Source organism: Schistocerca piceifrons, chromosome 2, assembly GCF_021461385.2.
Source record: "Schistocerca piceifrons isolate TAMUIC-IGC-003096 chromosome 2, iqSchPice1.1, whole genome shotgun sequence".
Lineage (NCBI taxonomy): Eukaryota > Metazoa > Arthropoda > Insecta > Orthoptera > Acrididae > Schistocerca > Schistocerca piceifrons.
In genome coordinates, this window is record NC_060139.1 from 308,605,240 (window position 1) to 308,617,853 (window position 12,614).

A 12,614-nucleotide genomic window follows, 5' to 3' on the forward strand; every position below is an offset into this window, starting at 1 on the left:
ACCAGTCTCTTAAGGGTTAAGGAGATTAACATCCGACTGTTTTTCCTCAACAAAAGCAGAATTTGACGAGATGTTACAGACATGTATCATACGCAGACCCAAGAGCTCTATCATTATATCTAGTGAAGATAAATACAGCACATGGAGGCCCTGCAAAGATAACCACATTTTGAATGAATGTACCATTCCTAACTGCTACCTGGTCCCTAATATGAGAGATTTCACAAATGTATTAGCCTCAGCTGCAATTTTCAGCACGACTGACTGTGAAGAAGCCTATAACCAAATCCCCGCAGAAAAAGAGGAGACACTGAAGGCCGCAACAGTAATATCTTTCAGTTTGTTTTAGTATCTGCATGTGCCATTTTGTCTAAGAAATGATGCTGAGTTAGTGCAGTGTTTTGCAGATGAAGTGCTACAGGATTTGAATTTCTGTTTCATCTATCTAAATGTTCATCTATCTAAACAACTATCTTGGTATTTTTCCAAACAGCAGCAAACCATTAGAAATAGCTTAATGCAGTGTTCAACAGGATACCGAAATATGGTTGGATAGTAAATGAAACAGAATGTGTTCTGCACCAAAAACAAGTAACATTCCTTGGCCATAATTTGTCCACTCAAAGATAACAACCCAAGCCTAATGGATTTTCAGCAGATGAGAAGGTTCCTAGGAATTGTTAATTTCTACCACCAACCCCCCCCCCCCCTCCCCCCCCAATGAACCATGGACCTTGCCGTTGGTGGGGAGGCTTGCGTGCCTCAGCGATACAGATAGCCGTACCGTAGGTGCAACCACAACGGAGGGGTATCTGTTGAGAGGCCAGACAAACGTGTGGTTCCTGAAGAGGGGCAGCAGCCTTTTCAGTAGTTGCAAGGGCAACAGTCTGGATGATTGACTGATCTGGCCTTGTAACAATAACCAAAACAGCCTTGCTGTGCTGGTACTGCAAATGGCTGAAAGCAAGGGGAAACTACGGCTGTAATTTTTCCCGAGGGCATGCAGCTTTACTGTATGATTAAATGATGATGGCGTCCTCTTGGGTAAAATATTCCGGAGGTAAAATAGTCCCCCATTCGGATCTCCGGGTGGGGACTACTCAAGAGGACATTGTTATCAGGAGAAAGAAAACTGGCATTCTACGGATCGGAGCGTGGAATGTCAGATCCCTTAATCGGGCAGGTAGGTTAGAAAATTTAAAAAGGGAAATGGATAGGTTAAAGTTAGATATAGTGGGAATTAGTGAAGTTCGGTGGCAGGAGGAACAAGACTTCTGGTCTGGTGACTACAGGGTTATAAACACAAAATCAAATAGGGGTCATGCAGGAGTAGGTTTAATAATGAATAGGAAAATAGGAATGCGGGTAAGCTACTACAAACAGCATAGTGAACGCATTATTGTGGCCAAGATAGATACGAAGTCCACACCTACTACAGTAGTAAAAGTTTATATGCTAACTAGCTCTGCAGATGACGAAGAAATTGAAGAAATGTATGATGAAATAAAAGAAATTATTCAGGTAGTGAAGAGTGACGAAAATTTAATACTCATGGGTGACTGGAATTCGGTAGTAGGAAAAGGGAGAGAAGGAAACGTAGTAGGTGAATATGGATTGGGGCTAAGAAATGAAAGAGGAAGCCGCCTGGTAGAATTTAGCACAGAGCACAACTTAATCAAAGCTAACACTTGGTTTAAGAATCATGAAAGAAGGTTGTATACATGGAAGAACCCTGGAGATACTAAAAGGTATCAGATAGATTATATAATGGTAAGACAGAGATTTAGGAACCAGGTTTTAAATTGTAAGACATTTCCAGGGGCAGATGTGGACTCTGACCACAATCTATTGGTTATGACCTGTAGATTAAAACTGAAGAAACTGCAAAAAGTTGGGAATTTGACGAGATGGGACCTGGATAAACTGAAAGAACCAGAGGTTGTACATAGTTTCAGGGAGAGGATAAGGGAACAATTGACTGGAATGGGGGAAAGAAATACAGTAGAAGAAGAATGGGTAGCTTTGAGAGATGAAGTAGTGAAGGCAGCAGAGGATCAAGTAGGTAAAAAGACGAGGGCTAGTAGAAATTCTTGGGTAACAGACGACAAATGTAAGGACGTAGAGGCTTATCTCACTAGGGGTAAGATAGATACTGCCTACAGGAAAATTAAAGAGACCTTTGGAGATAAGAGAACCACTTGCATGAAAATCAAGAACTCAGATGGAAACCCTGTTCTAAGCAAAGAAGGGAAAGCAGAAAGGTGGAAGGAGTATACAGAGGGTCTATACAAGGGCGATGTACTTGAGGACAATATTATGGAAATGGAAGAGGATGTAGATGAAGATGAAATGGGAGATATGATACTGCGTGAAGAGTTTGACAGAGCACTGAAAGACCTGAGTCGAAACAAGGCCCTCGGAGTAGACAACATTCCATTGGAACTACTGACTGCCTTGGGAGAGCCAGTCCTGACAAAACTCTACCATCTGGTGAGCAAGATGTATGAAACAGGTGAAATATCCTCAGACTTCAAGAAGAATATAATAATTCCAATCCCAAAGAAAGCAGGTGTTGACAGATGTGAAAGTTACCGAACAATCAGTTTAATAAGCCACAGCTGCAAAATACTAACACGAATTCTTTACAGATGAATGGAAAAACTAGTAGAAGCCGACCTCGGGGAAGATCAGTTTGGATTCCGTAGAAATACTGGAACACATGAGGCAATACTGACCTTACGACTTATCTTAGAAGAAAAATTAAGGAAAGGCAAACCTACATTTCTAGCATTTGTAGACTTAGAGAAAGCTTTTGACAATGTTGACTGGAATACTCTCTTTCAAATTCTAAAGGTGGCAGGGGTAAAATACAGGTAGCGAAAGGCTATTTACAATTTGTACAGAAACCAGATGGCAGTTATAAGAGTCGAGGGTCATGAAAGGGAAGCAGTGGCTGGGAAGGGAGTGAGACAGGGTTGTAGCCTCTCCCCGATGTTGTTCAATCTGTATATTGAGCAAGCAGTAAAGGAAACAAAAGAAAAATTTGGAGTAGGTATTAAAATTCATGGAGAAGAAATAAAAACTTTGAGGTTCGCCAATGACATTGTAATTCTGTCAGAGACAGCAAAGGACTTGGAAGAGCAGTTGAATGGAATGGACAGTGTCTTGAAAGGAGGATATAAGATGAACATCAACAAAAGCAAAACAAGGATAATGGAATGTAATCTAATTAAGTCGGGTGATGCTGAGGGAATTAGATTAGGAAATGAGACACTTAAAGTAGTAAAGGAGTTTTGCTATTTGGGGAGCAAAATAACTGATGATGGTCGAAGTGGAGAGGATATAAAATGTAGACTGGCAATGGCAAGGAAAGCGTTTCTGAAGAAGAGAAATTTGTTAACATCGAGTATAGATTTAAGTGTCAGGAAGTCATTTCTGAAAGTATTTGTATGGAGTGTAGCCATGCATGGAAGTGAAACATGGACGATAAATAGTTTGGACAAGAAGAGAATAGAAGCTTTCCAAATGTGGTGCTACAGAAGAATGCTGAAGATTAGATGGGTAGACCACATAACTAATGAGGAAGTATTGAATAGGATTGGGGAGAAGAGAAGTTTGTGGCACAAATTGACCAGAAGAAGGGATAGGTTGGTAGGACATGTCCTGAGGCATCAAGGGATCACAAATTTAGCATTGGAGGGCAGCATAGAGGGTAAAAATCGTAGAGGGAGGCCAAGGGATGAATACACTAAGCAGATTCAGAAGGATGTAGGTTGCAGTAGGTACTGGGAGATGAAGAAGCTTGCACAGGATAGAGTAGCATGGAGAGCTGCATCAAACCAGTCTCAGGACTGAAGACCACAACAACAACAACAACCACCAACACCTGCTGGGAGCGAAAGAGATACAGGCATCACTGAGAGCAGCACAGGCACGCAACAAACCACAGATGAACACCCCTTGCCATGGACTCCAGAGGTGCAGCATATCTTTGAAAAGGTAAACGCCAGTTCACAAAAAGCTGTTCTCTTGTCTCACCTTGTCAGTAATGTACCATTAGCTGTAGTGGTAGATGCTAGCTAGCTAGCATGCTATTGGCCCAACTCTCCATCAATATGTTGAGAAGTGTTGGAAGTCTTTAGATATTTTCTGTCAGTTGACAGAGGCACAAACCGACTGGAGTGTGTATAACCGAGAGCAGCTGGCTAACTGTGAAGCTGTATGGCATTTCCACCCTTACATAGAAGCCAGATCATTTGTAATCCACAGAGACTATCAACCAATTACATTCACTTTTAAGAAACTCAAACAGGGTTGTTATCCCTGGCAATTGCAAGAATACACATTGGAATGGAAAGTAAACAAGGAACTATAAAAAAAGAAAACAAAGAGGAAATATAACACTGACAACTGTCAGTAAGCCAAAGAAAAATATATACATTTTAAGCACTATCCACAGATGATACCTCCCACACAGCCCCTCCATGGAACACCAAAGCTATAGGAAAGTGCAGGTATTTATATGTGCTTGTCGGTCTGCTCTAGTGTAAACCACAGGTGCCTCCGGCACCTCCAGTGGGATTGTTTGCTGAGGTGAGAATGGCACTGGGTTGTAGTGACAGAGTGTATACGTGGACAAGGAAAAAAAATTCCCCGATTCCCGGTTAAAAATACACTTTCTCCTGGATGAAAACACACTTTTTCCGTGTTATTAAGTGACAGTATATTTTCCCTCGGAACTATAAAACTTATCAATCCTTTGAATGGTTATGTTTTTATACACAGACGTAGAATTTCCCAGCACTTTAGAAAACGAAACTCAGGGAAGAAAACTCCTTTTGGAAAGATTTTTGATGTGCAGCAACATGTTCACTGCATATTTTCATATTACGAAAGTATAAATTCGAGTTTCACCAAACACCGCATGTTACTTTCCAAACCATTGTAATCGAGATTGCGATGCGCTTTTGTAAATCAGTCATAGCTCATGTCGTGTGATCCCGCCAGCCGATGACAATGGATATTCAGACCACAGGACACGGGACGTAGTCAGCTAATAGCAACATCACTTACGTAGTGCGGATACACAAACAGGAAACGTTAATGTTTTAAATTAATATACATAGTGTTGTTACAAGAAAAGCAAAGCTTTCACATATAATATTGGTCTCTAAGGTTAATAAGCTGCAAGAGAAGCTAAGCTTTCACATATAATGTTGATATTTTTTGCACATGTTACACTTTAAGATATATCACACAAATGGGCCAGTAAAATTTTTAGCCGATTCCAGCACTTGTCCTCAAAGTTTTCCACAAATAAATTAGCTACCGCAGAGGAGAGAGAGCTTCCCACAGCACTACATCAATTTGCTCATAATGACGACATGAATGACTGACCTGGGCTCGAAATACTTCTAAATGGCTCGTCATCAAACGCTCTGTGATTTAAGAAATTCATTGTACATTCTCGCACATAGTTCAACTTGCGTAAAAGGAAATTTACTTTGAAAGTAACACTTTTCAAAACACCATTCGCAACATTTTCCCCCTACCTGTTAGAAATGGGTTCATTTCAGTAGTCGTCAGAGCGCGCCAGATAACAGGCGCCACCGCACTTTGGCAGCTGCTATGACGCAGGATGCCTGTATGTTCATACGTGAAAAACATTAAAAGATCTTACATTATGTAACAAAAGAAAAGAGACATCAGAGGATACTCCAAGAGCATCGGAATTTCGTGAACCATACTAAAATAGCTTATTTAAAGTGCATACTTAAAGCACACATTCGTATATCCAGATTCCCAATGAAGTAGGCCTCGACCTGACATTAAGCTTTTCAGAGTAGGTTTCGGGATGTAAATTTTCTTGGAGTACCAATACTGTATTAACTCATTTTTTATTCTTTATTATGGCATAATGCCATACGTGCTAGAAGATGAAAACGTGCACTTGAAATGCAGCGAGCAGTTGAAATTAGCCAATAGTGTGGAACTAAACACTTTATTTCAAACAAGTTGACTGCCTCAGCGTAAAAGATTTATAATAGGCAAATTTCTTTAGCAAACTGACAAAAATAACTTCATTGTTCTCCAAAGCGATTAATACATAGCTGTCAGAAAAGTGGAAATACCTCCCCCCCTTCCAGCCCGACCCCCCTCCCTCGGGCGTTTGAGATACGTCAAAAATTTAAAAAGTCAAATTTTAAAAAATATCTTCATTTTGTAGCTCACATCTTTCTGAAGAGCCTGATACATAAAACATATATGTTCGAGGAAATGTAAGACATGTTATTTGGTGTTAAGTGTGCCAGAGTGCACTGCCACCCCCTCTTCACACAGCATTCTTCTATCGCACGTCACTGTATTTCGCTCCGTGAGATTGAAACGTGTATATTTTGCACTGGATGCCATCAAACGATATTCAGGACAGTGGAAATTAAAATGTCCTGTGGTACCTCTCCTGCTCCCAGTCCGGCCGGTTTGACATCCTGCCCTCCCCCCCCCCCCCCCCCTAAAAAAAAAAAAACCCTCACAATTCATACTGGATGGGATTATTTGTAATCGGGAGAACAAGAACTCTTCAGAAAATGTGCAGTCTTTATTGCCTGCTAGCTAATAACTTTCTGTTTTGGGTGACATTAAATTAAATATAGGATACATACAACCAGTAAAGACAAGACACAAGCAATATAGTACATATTTCTTCAATCTTAGCTGCTAGCACTGTTTTCTCTCTAATCTTGCTACAGCTTCACATAGCATGCTTTCCTTTCTGAGACAGAATCTATTATCTCATCAAAGTTCGTCAAACATTTTGCTATATGAAAACTCGAAATATCGTTGTCTAATACTGCGTAAGCTGTTAATACAAATAGTACCCAACACTGGTGTGGTTTCTCGATCTGATTAGGTCTATTTTGTCACAGTCTGCTAAATAAAACAAAATAGGCCTTTCTAACACTGCATAAATTTTAACACACACCAAATAAACGAGACTGTTTTCACACAAATGGTCATTTTTTATAACACGTCAAAATATAATTCACGAAGACCAGCATAAAATGCCTATTAGGCCTACCACAAGCAAAAAGCTTTATGTTAGAAAATAGTTTCACATCTCATTCATACGTTCCAGTTTCTCGAACATGAAATCGAAAAGTAGTAGTACAAAATTTTAATATAAATTTGGAATCGTCATATACTTCCCTAATTTGTGTGATGTCCCTGTTTCCTCTCCTTCCTCGTTCTAACAAAAAATCTCGTCATGACTAATCCTGGAACTATTCCTGCCTTAGTCAAAACTTATTCGCCGGTTAACTTCACTAACCCTGCCACAATCACAGGTTTAGTTATCCCTGATTATTCTCCGGTTAGGCGTTGTTATGTTCATACAAACCATTTTCCGCACTACTTCCAGAACAGAACTTAAGCGGCTGCTAGACAGGGACTGTACAACTGGCCCTTACTAGTGTAGCGATCTGGTCAAAAATTTTCTGACAAACTTTCATTTTCCTGGATACACCGAGAAGATAATACGTAATCTTTCTTACCTGTTATTCCTGTTAGTCATTTATTTCCACTCTAGTAGTCCTGAATCTATGGATTTCCTTAGTAATTATAACAACGCTGATCATTCGCAAATCCAATCAACCACATAATCAAACAGCGATTGACGTTCACGTTCGTTCGGCTTTACTCCACTCAGCTTGTATAGCCCCGGTCCCCTTTTGCCTGCAGGAAAGTTATTTCTAGATGCGGCGAGGATTCCCCTGACAGAGATATCACATACACTATGCACCCCATTCTAAAATCAACTTATCATTTTTTTTTATCATGGGACCAAATTGCTGATGTCATTGGTCCCTAGACTTACACACTACTTAATCTAACTTATGCTAAGGGCAACACATACACCCCATGCCCGAGGGAGGAAATCAACTTACAGAGTGCTGCGACTGCTTACACAGCAGCAGCCACATATCTGTAGCCAGAAAACGGGAGAAGGTACTACTCATATGCCACTCAAATGTGCATGCACATGAGCCCGCTCGTAACTGCTAAAATGAATCTAATGTAAACAGTTGTGATGTCACACTCATCGGAGGCAATTTGTTGTTATGAAGCATTGCATAGGTCTGTCCGAAAGTCTTTGACACATTTTGCTGTAGGCAAACACTTGTATGAGCACTGTGTTTTGTTGTTGTATATGGCACATTTCCTTTGCAATTCATGTTTTATTTATTTATTTTTTGTTCACGTTTTATTGTTGCAGTATTATTCTGCAGTAGCGGGATACAGTAATATCCTTTGTTAGAGTATTGATTCTTACCAGTCAAAAACTACAAAAATTTAACTGAAAACTAAAACAACGAAAAATTCCCGGGAATTCTAAAAAATTCCCGGGTTTTTCCCAGTTTTCTCCCGGATGAAAAAATTCCCAGGTTTTTCCCAGATCTCCCGGTTGTCCCGGGTCATATACACCCTGAGTGATCATGCCAGCTACTGGATATTTATATGGAGGGTGTGATGATGTCGATGTGGAGTCCCAGGTTTCCTTGACGGTGTGAAGGAATGTCTAGCATCAGCAAAAATGCTGGCTTGACCCATTCCAATGATACTGTTAGTGGTTTGTTTGTTGCACATTGCTTGCCATTGTGTTTGACAATTTGGAAAGATCCAGAATATGGCAGTTGTAATGGTGGGCACACTGCATGTGTTCTTTGCTTGACAAGCAGTGATGTTTTAAGGTCTTTGTGGACTATAACGTTTTGGTTTCCATGGCAGGATGCTGGCAAAAGGCGTAGCTTACAGATTTGGCTCTTGGCTCATTGCAGTAAAATGGTAGTACTGGTTCAGTGAGCAGCTGTAGTGATGAAATAAACTCCAACAGCATGTATAGTCTCCCCATAAACAATTTCCACTGTCACTGCTCCACTGACAGGTTTGAGGGCTGTGGGGGATACCAGTAAAACCAGTGGGAGTGTGGCAGTCCAGCTGTTCTTGTGGCACATAAGCACTTGCTTTTAATCTCATATGCCACCAATCTACATGCTATTGCTTACATATGGTGGTGTTTCAATCAACATAGCTCCAATAGTTTGAGGAACAGTGTTGAGTCAAATTGCCATCCTTGATCCGTAGGGACACAAGCTGGATAGCTATAATGGAAAATCCTATGGTTCTTGCTGTTGTTTCCTCTGAGATGTCACTGACAGGTGTCACCTCCACCAAACAAGTCTTTCTATTAACAGCCATAAATATATATCGCGATAAGCCTCTGATGATGGAAAGAGGCCCATGGGTCAATAGGTGTCTGGGAGAAATGGCCTGTTGCCTCTGGAAAGTCTTCCACTGGCTCATGTGTATTGCTACCAACTTTGCACTATTAACATGCTACACATTTCTGGTAACAGTCCTTTTCAGTACTGAAACACTCAAATTTCTCCATAATTACTTTTGTAAGTACTTTTGCCCTAAGATGGGTAAGGTTATGAACACTGTCAAATACTGCTTTACATAGCATTACGGTAAAAATGCTCTGGACAATGTTCAAGACACATCAGGTCAAATAACGTCGTCAGTACCTATTAACTGTATTAGTCTGAGGTGGAGGACAGTTGAATTGCTTTGTAAATACTCCTACTGCTGCCTGTCTATGGCTTTCACTGAACTGATTGTAATTTATCATACAAAAGATGGTTGCCATCCTGGAGAAAGGAAAAAAAAAACAGTAACTGCATTTTCTGCTCTTCTTATACGTCTTATGTCTGCTGTAAACTAACCAATGACCTTAGTCGTATGAATCCTGTAACACCATTTACTCTTTGACTTTTGAATTTCATCATATTTTGAAAATGCTTTTATTGGTTGATATGTTCTACATTATATTTTTCAACAGAATGAATACAATGCTTATACAATATTCAATGAGTTTAATATATACTTCCATACTCATGCTATAAATGCAAATGTAACTCTGTTACTTTTTTCATGACTAAACCACTGAACCGATTTTGATGAAATTTGGTGTGAAGAGTTTGTATCGTCAGGAAGAACACAGTCTACTTAGAAAAATATAATGAAAACATAACAAATAATAAAAATTCCACCCTAAGAGGGTGAAATAGGGAATGGAATATAGTTTTCTATATCAGTGAACATAAACCATACTAAAAAAATTATTAAATTTGTTGAATAATGTATAGCTTTTCAACAGCACAATGCCTAGATGCGTCTTGCCCAAGCCCCCACTGCACCACACACCACTCACGCAGCAGCGACACTGCGTGTGCCACGTCACTGTGGGTTGGGGGCGGAGGGGCACACACATCACGAGCTATGCTTACCTGAGCAGGCAGACACCTGAGGGGCAACTGACATTATTGCACATAACCCCCCCCCCCCCCCCACACACACACACACACACACATACATGCACATGCACGTGAGAGAGAGAGAGAGAGAGAGAGAATGAATTGTTTTAAGGGATGGGGAGAAGTTTTAATTGCTTACCCCTGTAAGAGACTTCAGCCTGTTGAGTGCAAATTTAAGCAGGCTGCAAAATCTGTCCAGCTCAATTGCTTCATTGCAGCAGACCTAAAATGAAAATGAAATGCTATAACAAGTCAAGACACAACATGATAGTGACCAGAAGATAATTTACTTGCAACAATTATTTTAATTCAAAGGCTGAATGTTTACTATATGTGTGCATTTGATAAAGGAAAAACAGTATTTATTATTGTCAGCAATATCTAGTACTACAGTTTTTGTTTTGTACAGCATCAAGTATCACTTCCTCATAAATATTTTAATTAACATGCTCACCTGGTATCTACATTTTCTGCATGCATAATGGTTGCACACTCAGGACACATCCATGCAATACCAGGAACAGTTTCCATTTGAGCACAACGCAAGTGGAATGAGCGAGGACATGTGTGGCAATATCAGAACAACTCCTTCTTTATGGCATGTCCAACAATACTTATCTTTCTGGAAAGCCAATAGAAAATATGAAAAAACACACAGTGAAAGTATAAATCTTAAACACTTTCTTACAGATGCACACTATAAAATGGCACTAGTTAACATATTGCATAATGTGTACCATTTACTAAGAAGCACTGAGAATAATTTCTGTATCTGGACCGAGGGAAAGGGAAAAATTGCACATAATACATTCCTTGACCCTGGACAGTAATAATTCAGTTAACACATGTTGAATAAATAAAGATATGGTCATTCTCTGCTTCTATCTACCCCCTTATTGGGGATCAGATGACAATCTCCTAACAGCCAATTATTTTTTGTATCTCTTGTAATTTTAATACACAAAAAATCAACTGATATTAGGAACCACTGTGAAATGAGTTTGGCACTGGGAATTGTAGACTTTGTTCTAAAAGAAGGTGAAACAAAATTCAAAATTATATATGAAAATGAGCTAGCATAACTAGCACGATTCAAAAAGAATATTTCAGTATTTGATCATCCAAACGGAATAAACATACACGGGAGACATCAGGAGTACAAGTTTTACATAAATTCAATAAAGTGCACCTACTGCAGGACAACCCAATCACACTCATAAAAAAAATACTGAAAAAGATAGTCATGCAAAAAGACCCAAACTCACCAAAATTATTTACGCCAATTTTAGGAGACCAAGGCGGAAGGACAAAGGACTCTCAAAACATCTGACACTTGCAGTGAACACTGCACTCTTCGTGTAATATGCAACTGTTGTTGGAGTCTCAATCCAAAGACTGATTTAATGCAACTCTCCACGTTAACCTATTCTGTGCAAGTCTCTTCATCTCTGTATAAGTATTGCAACATACACCAATTTTAACCTCCATATTGTAGTCAAGCTGTGTCTCACTTTAGAATTTTTACATCCCACGTTTCCCCACCATCAACAAACTGGCAACTCCTTTATGCAGTATTTTCTCCTCAATCTGAATCAGTACTACTTCATTAGTTACACATATCTACTGATCTAATCTCCAAAATTATCCTAAAGCATCACATTTCAACATACTAACCTCTTCTTGTCTCAAATGCTTACATCCACATTTCACTTCTGTGCAAGGCTCCAATCCAAATAAATACTTACTGGAAACTAATCCTTATAATTTAAATTTATAGTCAATGTTATGAAATTCCTCTTTTTCATTAATGCTTTTCTTGCTATTGCCAGTGTCCAGTTCATTTTCCCTCTAGTTCAGCCACTGTCAGTTACTTTGCTGTTCACATCTCCTACTATTATTGTGTCTTTTCCTAATCTCTTTTCCTTCACTATCACCTCATTTAATTAAACTGCATTTGATTAATCTTATATTACTTTTCGCAATGTTCATCTTACAACCTCTTCTCAAGGACATTGTGCATTATGTTCAACTGCTCTTTCAGATTCTCTGCCACCTAAGACAAAATTACAATGTCATTGGAAAACCTTGTAATTTTTTATTTCATCTCCTTGAACTGAAATTACCCTCCCCAAACTCCTCTGTTTTTCTTTACTTCTTTGCTCAATGTAGAAAATTGAATAATATGACAGATAAGCTACAACCCTGTTTCACTTCCTTCCTTTCAGGTGCTTCAGCTCCTAT

General features: G+C 39.4%; 1 protein-coding gene across 4 annotated transcripts in view; it reads right to left on the reverse strand.

The window, feature by feature from the left end:
• The window catches only part of LOC124774962 (reticulocyte-binding protein homolog 2b-like), a 170,571-nt gene extending 159,698 nt beyond the window's left edge, over window positions 1-10,873 (reverse strand). For all 4 annotated transcript variants that reach the window (XM_047249686.1, XM_047249685.1, XM_047249687.1 and 1 more), the window contains exons 1-2: window positions 10,828-10,873; window positions 10,513-10,596 (exon numbers count right to left, since the gene is read on the reverse strand). The gene's annotated coding sequence lies outside the window, so the exon portion shown is untranslated. The remainder of the gene's footprint in view (window positions 1-10,512; window positions 10,597-10,827) is intronic.
• Between the last annotated feature and the right edge of the window lie 1,741 nt (window positions 10,874-12,614).